The sequence below is a fragment of the Canis lupus genome, chromosome 20 (genome assembly GCF_048164855.1).
Source record: "Canis lupus baileyi chromosome 20, mCanLup2.hap1, whole genome shotgun sequence".
In the NCBI taxonomy this organism is placed as follows: Eukaryota; Metazoa; Chordata; class Mammalia; order Carnivora; family Canidae; genus Canis; species Canis lupus.
In genome coordinates, this window is record NC_132857.1 from 25544034 (window position 1) to 25560448 (window position 16415).

At 41.0% G+C, this 16415-nt stretch overlaps 1 protein-coding gene across 11 annotated transcripts in view; it reads left to right on the top strand.

Annotated features, from left to right (window-relative positions):
• The first annotated feature begins 1338 nt into the window (after nucleotides 1–1338).
• The window catches only part of LOC140611785 (cryptic protein-like), an 81697-nt gene continuing 66620 nt past the window's right edge, over nucleotides 1339–16415 (top strand). For 7 of the 11 annotated variants that reach the window (XR_012013005.1, XR_012013006.1, XR_012013007.1 and 4 more), the window contains exons 1-5: nucleotides 1339–1438; nucleotides 6305–6527; nucleotides 10279–10539; nucleotides 14385–14519; nucleotides 15829–15952. The gene's annotated coding sequence lies outside the window, so the exon portion shown is untranslated. Of the gene's footprint in view, nucleotides 1439–6304; nucleotides 6528–10278; nucleotides 10540–13198; nucleotides 13512–14384; nucleotides 14520–15828; nucleotides 15953–16415 lie in introns of those variants that run through there. The other 4 variants (XM_072788670.1, XM_072788672.1, XM_072788671.1 and 1 more) reach the window with 4 other exon arrangements.

Here is a 16415-nt window from a genome sequence, read left to right on the forward strand (position 1 = left end):
TTTGCACAGCAAAGGATACAGTCAACAAAACTCAAAGACAACCTACAGAATGGGAGAAGATATTTGCAAATGACGTATCAGATAAAGGGCTAGTTTCCAAGATCTATAAAGAACTTATCAAACTCAACACCAAAGAAACAAACATGATTCCAATCATGAAATGGGCAAAAGACATGAACAGAAATCTCACAGAGGAAGACATAGACATGGCCAACATGCACATGAGAAAATGCTCTGCATCACTTGCCATCAGGGAAATACAAATCAAAACCACAATGAGATACCACCTCACACCAGTGAGAATGGGGAAAATTAACAAGGCAGGAAACAACAAATGTTGGAGAGGATGCGGAGAAAAGGGAACCCTCATACACTGTTGGTGGGAATGTGAACTTGTGCAGCCAGCTGGAAAACTGTGTGGAGGTTCCTCAAACAGTTAAAAATAGACCTGCCCTACGACCCAGCAATTGCACTGTTGGGGATTTACCCCAAAGATACAAATGCAATGAAACGCCGGGACCCCTGCACCCCGATGTTTATAGCAGCAATGGCCACGATAGCCAAACTGTGGAAGGAGCCTCGGTGTCCAACGAAAGATGAATGGATAAAGAAGATGTGGTTTATGTATACAATGGAATATTACTCAGCTATTAGAAATGACAAATACCCACCATTTGCTTCAAGGTGGATGGAACTGGAGGGTATTATGCTGAGTGATTTAAGCCAGTCAAAGAAGGACAAACATTATATGTTCTCATTCATTTGGGGAATATAAATAATAGTGAAAGGGAAAATAAGGGAAGGGGGAAGAAATGTGTGGGAAATATCAGAAAGGGAGACAGAACGTAAAGACTGCTAACTCTGGGAAACGAACTAGGGGTGGTAGAAGGGGAGGAGGGCGGGGGGTGGGAGTGAATGGGTGACGGGCACTGGGGGTTATTCTGTATGTTAGTAAATTGAACACCAATAAAAAATAAATTAAAAAAAATTTCAGAATTAGACAAAATAATAAGGCTCTCAACCTCCTCAGAGATCTTTTGAAACAGTCAGTCTTTGGAAAAGGCAGTTGATACAAGACTTCTAAGATAGGCAAATGATGATAGATAGTGGGCAGCTTCCACCCAAGATAATGTCCAAGATTCTTATCTAAATCTTTCTCCGTTTTCTATCCACTCAGTAAAAATAATTCTTCTCTTTCCACAGATCCCTTTTGGCCCTTCACCCAGATCTCCCCTTTCACTCCTTATCTTCTCTTATACTTTTTATGCTAATTATAATCATTGTTAGGTCAGAACATAGCCAAACAGGTGCCATGACTCCCTGTCTTTCTGACTGCTGGACATGTCATCCACTAGGGAAACTCGTGGTAAATCCCTCAGGGAAGTGTGGATTTCATCTAATGAAATGAATCACCAACGCTGGAATTTCCAACTTATATGTGAGTTCCCAAATAAGACCACAATTTTTTTTTAAGGCACAGTACTCAGGGGAATTACCCATTATGCCAAAGATTGGAAAAATATTCCCATGTGTGAAGATTGCACAAATCGGAAAGCCTGTATACCAGCGACCTCCAATTTTGGTAATTGGTCACATGTTACTGATGATACAATATATGTCCGACATGGAATATGGATCCATCAAATCCTATTGTCATGAATAGTGACGGACTGTCACATTGCCCTAGATTTCTTAATGGGTGCGTAGTGTCATATCTATCATTGTTAACACCTTCTCTTCTGGGACCAATAAAATCACAGGGCAGAACAGGATGTGCAGTGCCATAGGAATAACCTGTCTAGCTTTCAGGTTGATTTTTTTTCAGGCTGATTTTCATGGCTTCCAGGAACAAATATATTGGTCTAGGTTGAGAAAATGCAGTTCCCCAGTATGAGGTAAATTTTCTTCATTCTTAACTTTTCTTTTTGTTTGTTTAATTTCATAATGGTCATAGCCCTGATCCTTTGTCTTCTATATGGAGACTTAACAGTTTTAATAGAGATGTTCTCACATGACATGAATGGTCAAGAAGATCTTATACTTCAGTTGAATATGAAGAAGACTAGACCATGTGCAGCAGCAAAGCATGGGATCTCTTGTTTTCTCTGAATATGTCAACCCCTCGCAAGTGAGAAAAGGACCATCAGGGACTGTGAATGGAAGTCACAAATTGGCAATGGACTGACTACAGATAAACTTGGACTCTGTTGTGAAGTTATCAGCAACCCTCCAAGGATACCAGCAGATAATCTAGATTTTCCTACTAGTAGAAATTCATAACAGTACCTTGAGCAAGCATCCTAAAGAGGCAACCAATAATTCCTCTCATTATTTTCCTAGTCAGAGTATTATTTGTCCCTTAGACAGTCCTTGACTGTTCTATCTTGACAACAAACAACCACCATTAAAATAGCCCAACCTGTGACATGGGATGCCCTGAAGGAAGGGTGTACAAGAAATTTTACACTGGGGAGCTGAGAAGTGGCACCATACTCCCATGATACAGGGGAGAGGGCCTGAAAAGATGAGGCATTAAGAAAAAAGACGATTTGGAATTGGGGTGAGTGGTGGAAGGAGAGGGAGGGAGAGCAAGAGATGGATGATAAGAAGGTCAAACACCATTTTTGCTATTTAGGTTCCTAGTGTGGATGAGACAGAGAAGCGATCTGGTCAGTCCCAAATTTTCCAGACTGTGTATGTAGAACACAATATTTACCAGAGCTGTTTGAAATTTGGTGACAACTGCAAGTCCAGAGTCCTAATACACTTAGGATGTATCATGCTCTGTACTCAGTTAGCTACTTAAGACCCCACAGGATACTTGACAGATTGTAAGTGAAACTCCACTTTTTGGGACAACATTCCTAAAGTTCAAAGAGATCTGTTATCTCCTTGGGGATGTGGGCCAAGGAATTCTGTATCTTGCGATAACAAAGGACATACTATACAAATGATTCAATTGAAGATTCCGTGGAGATTCATTCAGTTAGTTGATTCAAGATTAATTATTCAAGGGGTACCTGGATGGCTTTGTCAGTTAAGTGTTTATTGATTTTTACTCAGGTCATGATCTACGGGTCTTGAAATCCAGTCCTATGTCGGACTCCGTATTGGCTATGGCAGCTGCTAAGATGTTCTCTTTTTCCTTCTACCCTTCCTCTTTTCCTTCTCTCTCTTCCTGTCTTAAACATAATAAAATGAATTATTATCCTAGTTTACTCAGTATGGCATAATTAAGAGCAACAGAACAAGGCATCTTATTTTTGTTTCATGTGTGTATATTTTAATTTTATGACGATTCATTAGTTTATAACCACACTAGTAAAATTTAATTTCCAACTCATATTTGATCTCATTCCATGATAGATATTTTGCAGCCACCATTTGAGTATTAGTTGGTTGTTAAATCTTAGCAAAAATTGAGGCCATTACTTTCTAGTGAATATAATTTATTATTTAGAATAACTCAGAATACTTGAACAAGTAGTATAAACCGTATCCCTATATCCCTATTCCCTGGCACAGATTTGCCACAATTATTAAAACTTGCATCATTGTGGAACATTTGTCATGAAGAAGAAATCAGTGGAGTGATTTTGTTTTTCATTGAAGCCTACCATTTCTATGAAGGTCAGCTCTGTATTGTGCCAATAGTGCAGGGTTTGACAAATGAATATCATTCATGCACCATGTGCATTGTAGTTTCACTGCCTTAATTCCCATTATTCAACTATTCATGCTGTTGCACTTTCTGTAGAAATCTTAGCAACCATTTAGCTTTTGTCATCCATATAGATCTTTTTTCAGAAATGGAGCCATAAAAAGTGTTGTTGTTTTTGAAGTCCCTACATTTTTCAATTTTATCTATTATTTAACATTCATCCATGTCTTTTTGTGGCTTAATAGGTCAAATATTTTTATATTAATATTTTTAGAGGGATAGACTGCAATGTATGGGGAAAGCAGAGGAAGAGAGAGAGAGGATCTTAAGCAGGCTCCAGGCACAGCACATGGCTGTCACGAAGCCTGATCTCATGAACCAGAGGTCATGAACCTGAGGCATAATCAAGAGTCAGAAGCTTAACACACTGAAACACATAGGCTCTCTAGGAGCTTAATTGCTTTTTATTACAGAATAGTATTTCTTTGTATGGTTTAAATTGAAGTTTCTTTTTCATTCCTTTAAGAGTGACTGCTTAGCTGTCTCTAGTTTCAGTAATCCTAAATAAAGCTGAATTTATTTGCAAAACATACTGGAATACCTTGGGGGAAAGCCAGTTTCAGGGGATCCCTGGGTGGCTCAGCAGTTTGGCTCCTGCCTTTGGCCCAGGGCATGAACCTGGAGTCCCGGGATCAAGTCCCACATCAGGCCCCCAGAATGGAGCCTGCTTCTCCCTCCTCCTGTGTCTCTGCCTCTTTCTCTCTCCCTGGGAGTCTTTCATAAATATAAATAAATAAATATTTTTTTTAAAAAAAATGAAAGAAAGCCAGTTTCATAGGCTAACCTCCTGAATCAGTTTGGATTAGGTCCATTAAAAATCTAATTTTCAAAGGGATGTAAGATTGTGGAGTATAATTCCTGTCAGCTTGTCCCCTAAATTTACCTACATAACATAAGCCATCCCAAACAACATTGAATTCAAGCTGAGATATAAGCAAGAACGGCTGTCTCTGCAAATAAAAAGTTGAAAACATGCATGGTGGAGTATGGAGAAATAAAACATAAGTGATATATGGGAGAATAATGGGCAGGTTGGGGGTGGGTTCATGTGTTAGCCAGCTGCAGGATAGTTAAAGAACACTGAAGTTCAAAATATGGAACTTTAGAAATCTGCTCCTCAATAGACTTCCCTGGCTGAAAGAGCTCATTGGTAAAAAGGAAAGGAACCACAGGTAATTGAGTGGGGTCTCAATTTCCTGGAGGCCAGAAGGACTGGGTGCCTGAGCCAACAGAGTTCCCATGTATTGGTTCAGGGCAATTGGTTTAGATCAGCAAGAGTTGGAGCATGCTTAGCTTGTGGTGCCGTCAACCAGGTTCCCAGGCTGGGCCTGAACTGCAGTCCATGTTGGGTCCATACAAGGGACTGGAACACAGCCTACATCTTCCTCTTAGGCAGAGCAGGTATCCATTGGGCTGATTGAATGTTCACTTACGGTGCCCAGCAAGCACAGAAAGGGACAAAACTTCCCTTCATCCAGGAAGAGGAGGTGAGAAGAGTGGCTAAGACTCTGAGGAAACCTAAACATTGCTCATTTCAGTGTCCCCCCCGCCAGATACCCTAGGGGACAATTGGGGTAGGCAGGCACCATCGGAGACTGCAGGTTTGTTAATCACCACATCACACATCTCCAGGCCTGGAGATGGAGGTGTGGCCTTCTTTCCACTCAGACCGAAAAAAGGCATAAGGGGTTTTAAGGAACAAACAGCTTATAATGTGCCTGGCCTCCTGACAAGGTTAGGGCAACACCACCCAGGCAGAGACCCTTGAGAATCTGTGCAGCAGGACCTTCCTTGGGGCATCATTTGGAAGAACAGGTGACCAGAACATTTCCTGATGGAAATAACAGAAAACTCCAGCCAGGGGGAACATTGCATAGCAACTCAAGGTTTTCCATTCTTGATTCGTTTGTTTATTGTTTGTTTGTTTGTTTGTTTGTTTTTTCAAGATAAAATTGTCCTTTATTTTTTAGTTTATTACAATCTCACCTATTTTCTTGTTTTATCAACTCTTCTTTTTAAAACTTTAATGACATATTTTAATATCACCTGAGAAATAAGCAGAGCATACGAGCAGGCATTTTTTGGAAGAGGACGATATGTGGTCAAAAGGCATGTGAAACAATGTCCTCCCTCACTTGTAAACAGTAAAATAAAAATCAAAACCACCATGAGGGCAGCGCCTGTGGCTCAGCAGTTTAGCACTGCCTTCAGCTCAGGGTGTGTGATTCTGGAGACTCAGGATACAGTCTCATGTTGGGCTCCCTCTGTGGAGCCTCCTTCTCCCTCTGCCTGTGTCTGTGCTCTCCCGATCTCTCTTGTGTCTCTCATAAACAAACAAAAACAAACAAATGATAATAAATAAATAAATAAATAAATAAATAAATAAAATCTTAAAAAAAAAAAAAACACAATGAGGCACCAAATCACACTGGTGAGAATGGCTAAATTTACAGCTAACGATGACAAGGATGACACTGATGGGAATGAAACTTGAAACAGCCACTCTGGAAAATAGTTTGGAGGGTCCTACAAAAGCTTCTGATACAAAGTAATTGCTCTGAAATACCTCCCTTGTCTCCCCAGATACACCCCCGTCTAGACAGCAGAAGTTGGTTGCTGTGCAGCTGCATTCACTATGAAAGGACTATGATGTCACACATTGCCAAGGTGACAAGAAATATACCTGTGCCTCTCTTTCCAAATGACACCCTTGAGCTTAGTAGATCAAAGTTGATATTGAGGGAGTTCTCCGCTCTCTACCTAACTTATTTGAAAATGGGCAAACTCAATTGTTACTGCTGTGAAGGTATGTTCATAAAGATCTTCTGAATGCTCTTTGTTACTAACTGGATACTTAACTGTTTCTCAAACTTTTTTTCTCATTGTTTGAAGTTTCCTCTCCCTGTATTGTCATGGGGACTTTACCTATGTGTTTTCATTTGTTCTAGTCCCTCATTTCTATTTTTGATTATTCTACCAAACTAGTTGCCTTGAAAATTTGGCCTCCATTTAAAAAAAAATGTCTTACTCACTATTATATCTTGCATCCCTCATTTGTCACTACAAAGATCCTCACAGGGGGAAATATGGTTATGTTTATTTTCAGGATTTGTTAGTGTCCAAATTTATATATTCAATTTATTCATTTTAATAATTCAGTGTGAATCCAGAAAGGTTGATATGGAGGATATTTGTCATTGTTTTATCAATGGTTCACAATGTCTTCCTTACTGTTTCTCCCAAATTGGGGATCAAATTCTGTATTTGCAGGGACATGTTGCTACCTTCATCTGAATGGTTGCCCAAAAGTCACTCTGTGAATATGTGTGTCTATGTTTCAATGTATGTCCTCTAATACACATTTCCTTTTACACTTTGGGCATTATCCAAAATAAGACTTTATAGAGATATCAATTTTATCCTAACCCTAATCAAATAATTCCTCCCCTCTTCAGGTGTAAGCATGGTGAGAGTATAGTGATAGTTTTCTCGATTATGCTGCAAATAGTCAGTCTTTCTATTTGCACTGAAGATTGGATAATTGGTTAATAAATTAATGATTAATTAAGAGATAAACATGTAAACATTTATTAGTCATACTAAAAAATAGGTGATGTACACATATGAGTAGAGAAAGGACATCTTACAGAAGTGGAGAATGGCAAGTATTTACATTTGGAAGGCCAGTAGAAAACAGGAGAGTTCATTAGAGTGGTTTTTATGTAAAGTATTACGCAGTTCTCCTGAACTGCCCTCCAGAACTCTGTCCAAAGCTAAGCTATGGTTTATTCTAGGACATGTCAAGGTCTCAGGCACAGTTTTGAAGCACGTATATGTGAGTGAGGAATAAATAATGCATAATGACATTGTTTCATAGGTTTTAAAACACAGGACTTGATACTAGTGAGTCTACTTTCCTGCAACTACTATTCATCACATTTGATGTGCTGATCATGACTCAAGAATTGGAACGTTCTACAGGATAGTCATGTATATTTTGATCAAGGGTCCCAAGAGTATATTTGGGGAGGTAGCAAACAATTTCCCTTTCTTTATTTTTTGAGACCTTAATTCTGTCAATAATACATTGTTTTAAGGTAAAATACTTGTATTTAGGCAAAGCCACTTTGCGTAAAAGACAATAGTCTGGGAAGTCATATTCTTAGATTTTAATCCAGCTCTGGAAGTTGTGAAATGTGAGATCTCAGACATGATATTTAGCTTCTACTTAGACTTCGTGATCACTATCCATACATTTATTCATTCAATGCTCATCAAACACATATGTAATGTTTTGTTGACTCCATCCTCCTCAGGTGGATAAATAGAGGCACAGTAATGAGTTTCATGAACTCTGAATTCAGGAGCTAGGATATGAATCCAAGCTTGTAGTGTGAAATCTCATACTTTTATTATTGAATTACATTGCAGTGATTACTCAGTCATAGGATTATTGGTTACTGTGTAAAGGAGCTTTAGCTTCTGTGTGTATATCAGGAACAACCTGTGCCAAGGGAAATCCCAAAATTTTCACCATTATGAGGTCATTTCAGTAGTTATATAGCTCAGGGAAGCTCTTGAGCTGTAGTGGGAGAGATCTTTCCATAGTCACTAATAGGAACGTGCACAGAAGCCTGGTCAGTCCTAAGTCACAGATCTGGTCAGTTCAAAGCATTATTATGGTCCGTTTAAAGCTATGATAGTGTCAATTCAAGCCATGGTTTGGTTTGCAGATTCTGAGGGTTTGGAGGCACCATTAGAAACCCTGGTCAGGAAGAGAAGTCTGTCATTGTTGAGCTGTCCCTCAGCACATGACCTCAATCTGCTCAGAATTGAGGAGTTTCTTTCATGATGGCTTTGTCTGTATGGTGAGGCTAGTAATGCTGAAATCCTGTAAGCCTACTCCTGGGACAATGAAAGATAGACAAAAGGGCCAGTTTATGGTTAGCTTGCTATCATCACACCTTTGCCATTCACTTGTACAGGTGAGATACAATGCTGATCAATGCCTGGCCAATCAGTGTCATGGCACGGTCTGACTTCAGGATGTGGCCCAAAAATACTAAGAATTGGAATCAGAATGGCGAGTGCCTGGATGGCTCATTGATGAAGAATGCGACTCTTGATCTAGAGTCATGTGCCCTTGTCTATGTTGGGCATGGTGCCTTATTAAGAAAAAAAACAGTATCGGACACATATGGTAATATGTCTGAAAATACATTCAACCTGAGACCTAAAACATGCCTGAATGACATGAATTAACAATAACTGTTCATCATGGCTGGTTAGTTTAAGGGAAGCTGCGTCTTGGCAGAGCCCTCATGGGACAGTATGCTTGGAAGCTCCTGGGTTCTGAATCACCTTGTGAGCAGTCCACTTGTAATTGGGGCTAGTCCCCTGGTGTCCAGGAAGGCTCCACTTGAGACAACTGGCAGTATGAATGCTTGAGGAGGTTGACCACATTTTGGGTTCCCATTGCCATTCCAGAGCTTGACTTGGGGACAACTGCTTTGTGTTTTTGGTCAGGGATTGAAACCAGGATTGGATGATTTAGATAGGATTTGTACTTTACTATTCGCTCAGGCCATCTCCATGTTATGAAATGTCATGCACAGAGAACTTAGGGCAGGAGGATTTGAGAAAGAGACTGAGGCAGCCCTTGGTTCAGGCGTGCAGAGCATGATCTTTGGGACCTTAGGCAATTCACAGACCTCTCTCCACTGCGATCCAACTCACGTCATGTCTCAGTCCCCTTATTCATCAGTTATGTAACTCTTGGCATAATCAACATCATGTCTTGTGCTCTCAAAGACTGTGTTGTTCTGTCTTTCTATATTGTCTCACCTAAAGAAAGGTATGTCCCCACATAGTGTCTGCTAGCTATTTTCTTGTTTTCTGACATTAAGTGCATTTGATATCATCTAATCTCTTCATGATTTTCAAACATATAATACAGTGTTGCTTATCACAGGCCCTTGTCTGCAGATGGAATTTCAGAACACATTGAATTTGTATCACTGAAACTTTGGACCCTACCTGCAACATTTCCCCCTTTGTCCCTCCTTCAGGCTCCTACTCTTTTCTCTTATGCCGTGTATTGGCTTTCCTAGGTTAGGAACATAAGTATCATTCAGTATTTGTCTCACACTACCTGCTTATTCCTCTTAATATAAGGGCCTCCAGGCCCATCCATGTTATCATTATTATTGTGATTTCCTTCCTTTTAAAGTGGGATAATATTTACCACTTTAGTGGGAAAGTGTGATAAGAAATAATATTTCCTTGTGGAGATAGACTAATTTTTTTATCCTTTTGTTCATCAATGGAAGTGAAATCCTTTCTTTTTTTCTTGGGTGTTGTGAATGATGTTGCAGATCATGTGCAGATAACTCTGTGACAGTCAGATTTCAACTCTTTGAGACATATTTGCCAAAACTCAGATTACTAGATTATATAACAGATCTTTTTAAATATTAGAGGGGGGACTCCATGTTTTTTCATCGTGGCTTTATCTGTTTATTTTTTTATTATTATTATTTTTTACTTTATCTGTTTAGACTCTCAGTTGGATACTTTAAGAATATGGCTTCTCTGAAGATTTTCTGCACCCCACTGTGACTCAGGTTTCTCTGCAAGGCAAATGACCAGTATTGGAATCAAATTTTGAATTTTGATAATCTTATCACTCTTTTTGGATGGTCTTCTCACATAAAGATATCAACAGCTCTTACTATGGTCATCCATTTCCCAGGATCTAGAGTTAAAAACCAAAACCCAAAACTATTTATGAAACCAGCTGGATACATCTGAACTGAGAAGTAAGCAAAAATATTTCAAGTTTTCAGAAACAGAAAAATTCACCCATAAAAGACATCAATGGAAGATACAATGAAAATTCATTCATTAAATTGACTCAAGAAATATTGTCATTGGGGCATCTAGGTGTTTATGTCAGTTAAATTTCCTCCTCCTGGTTTTCACCTCTGGTCATGATCTCAAGGTCATCATATTAACCCATATTCAGCATGGAGCCTGCTTGGTATTCTCTCTTCCTTTCCCTCTGCCCCTCTCCTCCTTACACTTTCTCTTTTGCTTTCTTTACAGAAAAAAAGAACCATTATGCAATTTTGCTCAGGGTGCTATTATAAAGACAAATATACCAAGCCATATTCTTTATATTTTTTGTTTGAAAATCTTAATTTAAATGGTCAGTCATTAGTTTATACCCAAAATAGTAAAGAACTCTATGTTGGTCAGACATAATGGTAGGTGTTGTGAAGCTAACATTTGCATACTTAATCCGTGTTAAATGTTTGCAAATAAACCTCTTATTGTATTTTAATAAATAGACCGTGTTACTGACATTGCGGTTAGGGTGATGTCATAATGCAGCATATAATATTAAAATAACCCTATCACCCTATGCCTTGGCACATAATCTCCACAATTATTCACACCTACACCTGTGTGGAGCATTTATCACATTTAACAAACTGGTGTAAAGATATTATCAACATTGACCACTCATATTAAGGACTGCTCTGCATTAGGGAATGTTTTGACACATGCATAGTAGTATGTAACTCAGGATCCTGGGAACATGACCTGAGCCAAAGGTAGTTGCTGATCCAAAGGAGCCACCCTCCTGACCACATATTACTGATTTTAATTCAGGTGAAGATGACCCACTAGGTTACATTAGTTTTAGGTGTACCTCCTGTAATTGTCACTTATGTTTATTGAAAATGCACTCACCCCAAACATAGATACCATGTGTCCCCATAGAGCACTATTACCATTCCACTGATCATATTCCTTTCACCCTCTCTCTTTTTTAATGGACGTGGAAGTCTGTCCCCTGTACTCTTCTTCACAACTATGACTATTTGTAAATTATATAAATTCAGTTTTTAAATCTCTCACATACTGGATGATTTTGTAACAATAGATTAGAGAATAAATACAATAGACTAATAGACTAAATAGAACAGAAAAAAATTTCCCTATGGGGCATTCGATACTGGGACTCCAGGATCACACCCTGAATCAAAGATAGATGCTCAACTGCTGAGCAACCCCGGCATCCCTTGCTCTTTTTTTTTTTTTTTTAGTTTTATAAAGCTTATTTCTGACACTACACTACAGGTAAGTACCGTGCTACTAGTTCAACACAGCAGCCCATTTTATCTTTCTTGTCTGGGACCTCAGTTGTCCAGTTTTTTTTTTTTTTAGTTGTCCAGTTTTGTACTGCACTCACTGATGTGCTACCAGAATGGAAAGTCTACCAACTGCTCTCACAGTCATCAATTGCACCTGATGTGGACTTTGTGAGGTCCACAAAGTGTGTTTTGTGTGTGACAATCCGTGTGTTTCCCATTCTGCACACAAGGAAACTTAGGTCCATGAAATGGAGTAAGGACTGACATATCTGAGGTTACAGAGCCAGGGAGGACACAAAAGCAGAAGGAAAAACACACAAGGAGCTCAGATGCGACCACCAGCATGATGCATTTGGAGAATTGCATGTTGTTGTGGAAAGACTTGAATATTGGGGTATGGGGTACTGGGGTGGTCTAGGGAGATGTGGAGCCCAGTAAGAAAGGCAGCACCACGTGGTGGTTAAGATCACAGTCTCTGGTCAGACATACACATAACTGAACCTCATCCCTGCTACTTCCTCACTGTGTAACCTTCATCTTGACCCTTATAATTCCTGGCCTTTTTGCTTGTATATAAATGGGGATAACAATGATCACACTAACCTGTTGTGAGGATGAGATGGACACCAAGTTACTTGGTGTCATTCCCAAAATTTAGAAAATGCTCCAGAAATAGGAGCCTCTAGAATGTGGACCCCCCAATTCTGAATGGCCTAGCACAACCATTGAGTTGAGGCTGTGCTGGGTCACCTGACTACATCTGCTCCAATAAACTGCAGCCAGAGGGCAGAGGTTACTTGCTTCTATGGTCATTGCTGTTCCCAAGACTGATGGAGGGAGTCTCCCTGGAATGAGTCCATAGCTCCTGGTGTCTCCCTACGGAGGCCAAGAGAGCACATGAGAAAAATATTTCTTTCCAGGGATCCGTTTGAGCCCCATATGTCCTTGATGATTGGTCTTGGACACTCTACCACATCCACTCTCTCCACGCTGGATTATATGCAAGGGCATTCTTGTGAATTATGTGAAAGAAAAAGAACAGAGGCTTTGTTTATAAAACACGCAGAAGACAGACGAGGGTTACAGGAGGAAAACAAGGGGGAAGCAGAAGAACCGTAGGTGTCAGGGGGAATCCACCTGTTCCAGGTTTGCAGAGAAATGGGCCCAGAGCCTCCTTCTCAAGTTACATTAGATCCATGGGTTCTCACACTCGCCAAACCTGGGGCAAAACCTCAGGGAAGGCAGTGTGAGTGGAATGCTGTGTGTCTGACCATATGTGGTGGGAGGAGTGGGTCTATTGTAGCAGCACCCTGGGATCCCCAAGCAGAGTTCCCAGGGCTAGGCTGGATTTTGGGCATCTCCCCAGATATTCCATCGAGGACCTGGTGAGCAACATACACCTGAACCTGAGGAAGAAGGCCAAGGGATGGGGCACAGAGGAAGGAGACTTTCTCTATATGAGGTCAAGCAAGGCAGAAGTTAAGACAGGCTCATGTCCTCCTTACAATGATGCAAGGACAAGAATGTTTTCCCTCCTGATTTCAGGCCAGGATGGTCTCCAGTGACAACCAGGATATGATGCTCTGACTGGTTCCCATGGCAGTGAGGATGAACATGGCAGGATAGGCCAGGTTGGAAATACAGAAGCATCGCTCTTCAGGCTCTGTGGTGGAATTCACACTGCAAAGGGTGGACTTCTATCTGGCTCATTTGCCTCCCCCTCCTCCCTGTCCCTCAGAGGCTTGGTTCTCCAATATTCTGAAGAAATGCAGACATGGGAGATGAGTGGTGCTAGAAGCATGAGTGGGGTACAAGCTGCAGAAACCTGGGCAACAGCTATCTTTCAAGCAACCTGCCCTTTCCTTATTTAATTTCATAATATACCCATGAGAGATACAGAGAGAGACAGAAACATAAGCAGAGGGAGAAGTAGGCTCCACTGGGGAGCCCGCTGCAGGACTCAATCCCAGGACCCCAGGAGCACCCCCTGAGTGGAAAGTATATGTGTCACTAGCCACCCAGACATACCACCAGCTGCCCTTTCAGGTCAGATTTGCTTCCCAGCAAAATCCCCAGTGTTATAGATCTGGAACCTGAAGGAAGTGAGCTTATTGATGGATATTTCTATGTCCAGCCTAGGCCTGGGCAGGTGGTTGGGGAGAGACCCTGACAGCTAGCTAGGCTCTTCCTCATGGTGTTCAGTGTGGATGCACAACTGCTAGGCTAGACGCAGGGACATAGTAGTGCATAAGCTCAGCCTTGCCTTTGATGGCACTGGGTCCTCTACTCCCCAATAATGGGACTCTCCCCAGATAGGCCTCCAGGATTCTGACTTAAGGTAAGGGCCCTGAGACCTCCAAACACAAAGTTATTGTTAGTTAACACTGGGTCCTCTGGTCGCCATGCAGGCGCTTGGGTGAGAGGGTCCCGGGTGTTCAGACCCAAGCCTCCTGGAGGCCATGTATAGTGCTCATGACCCTACCCTTCTCTGCTCTAATGCACAGTGCTCCAAAGGCACAGCTCACATCTGGGGCAGATCTGCCAAACAGAGAAAACAAGAGCCACCCCAAATCAATAGTCTCCTCTCCAAGAATCCATACTGGTGACATCTGGTGTACTTCCCCATGGCTTATTTTTAGGTGTGTTCCCGCTTCTCCATACCATTAAACCATTAGGGAGAGAGTCCTTAAGCATTCTGGAGCTCAAAGGGTTCTCTCAACAACTGGATTGAGAAAAGCAAAGGACAGTTTGGGAGAAGATACATTGTCCTGAAAATAGCTCAGTGTTAAGTTTTGGAGACTTAAAGAGGTGACTTGGTGCAATCAGAAAAAAAGTAAAGAAATTAAACTTTGTGAGTAGTTATTTTTTGGAAGATGGACTGCTGCTCATACACATGGGTGGTATACACTAGTGTGTTTCCAGCTATTTGAAGGAATATTCCTATAGTGATATTATGGAGGTCACTGATACATATCCAATTAATTTTGTAAATGTCTTAATTCCACACCAATGCTTCATTGCTATTTGTTGGAACTCCTTCAGTCAAAATTCCTGTAATCTTGCCACATAGATGGAAATGTGACTGGCCCAGGAAAACTGGTTTAAATATTTTATTTTTTTAATTATTTATTTTTAAACATTTTATAACCATTCATGAGACACACACACACGCACAGAGAAAGAGAGAGGCAGAGACACAGGCAGTGGGAGAAGCAGGCTCCATGCAGGGAGCCTGAAGTGGGACTCAACCCAGGTCCAGGATCATGCCCTGGGCTGAAGGCAGGCACCATTCTACTGATCCACCCAGGCATCCAATGTTTAAAAGATGTTAATTTTTTTATTTTTTTTTTAATTTTTATTTATTTATGATAATCACAGTCACACACACACACAGAGAGAGAGAGAGAGAGAGAGAGGCAGAGACACAGGCAGAGGGAGAAGCAGGTTTCATGCATCAACGTGGGATTCGATCCCGGGTTCCAGGATCATGCCCTGGGCCAAAGGCAGGCGCCAAACTGCTGCGCCACCCAGGGATCCCTGTTTAAAAGATTTTAGAAATGCCTTTGTGGGTTTTATTAAAATAACTTGATATTAGTGATATCTGTAAAGAATTTGAGTAAGAAGAATCATTTTCTAAATGTGAAAAGTATAACAGCAATAACTGTATTTTACATGATATGCAATGTAAATATATCATTGCATCTAAATGAATAAATATCATGGTACACATTTGATTTTACTAAAGGTTTATATTATTAAGACTAGCGACAAAATCTATACCTACTTGATGGAAAAGTATTTTTTGTTACAGCACTGGAAGCTGGACTTAGATTTGGGATTAGCATATATTGGGGTATTAAGAAGTCTGGAGTATATGGTACCAATCCTTTAATAATCTACTTTGTAAGCTTAGCATATTTTAATTATAGTACTGTTTATATCCACAAGATCCTTGAAGTGCACTGGAAGTGCTGTCAGAAAGGAATTTACATGAAAATGCGGATGCTCTTCTCTCACTGATGATGATCTGAAGATGCAGTACTTGCTTCTGCTTCTGGAATACCCCTTGTGTGTATGTACATATGCTTCATGCTTTCCACAACTCTCACTCACCCATCAGAACCTGGGGGTGGTGGTGTGCCTGAATCCCTGCCCTTGGTGGCAGTCAAGGACAGCGGAGAAAACTGGTTTGTTCTGGATTATTTCACCCAAAGGTGGAGGGGGTGGGGCTGTGCACAGGGGCACCAGGGAAGGCAGGACAATGGGGAAAGATGGAAGTGACAGTATGATGAGTATCCTGCAGAGCCAGAAACCCAAGGACCTGGAGTCAGGGGGACACAGGCCTAGCTGCGGATGAGTTGCCTGGAGCCTGGAGATGCCCTGGTTGTGTGTTGTATTGAGGCCACTACTTCATTGGTAACGTGATTGTGAAGACTTGGGGGCTGTGGTGGAGGCAGTGTCCTTAGCTGGACACAGCACAGATGGAGCAGAACATGAAGGATGGGCATCTGAGCCCATGGAGCAGGAGACCCAGC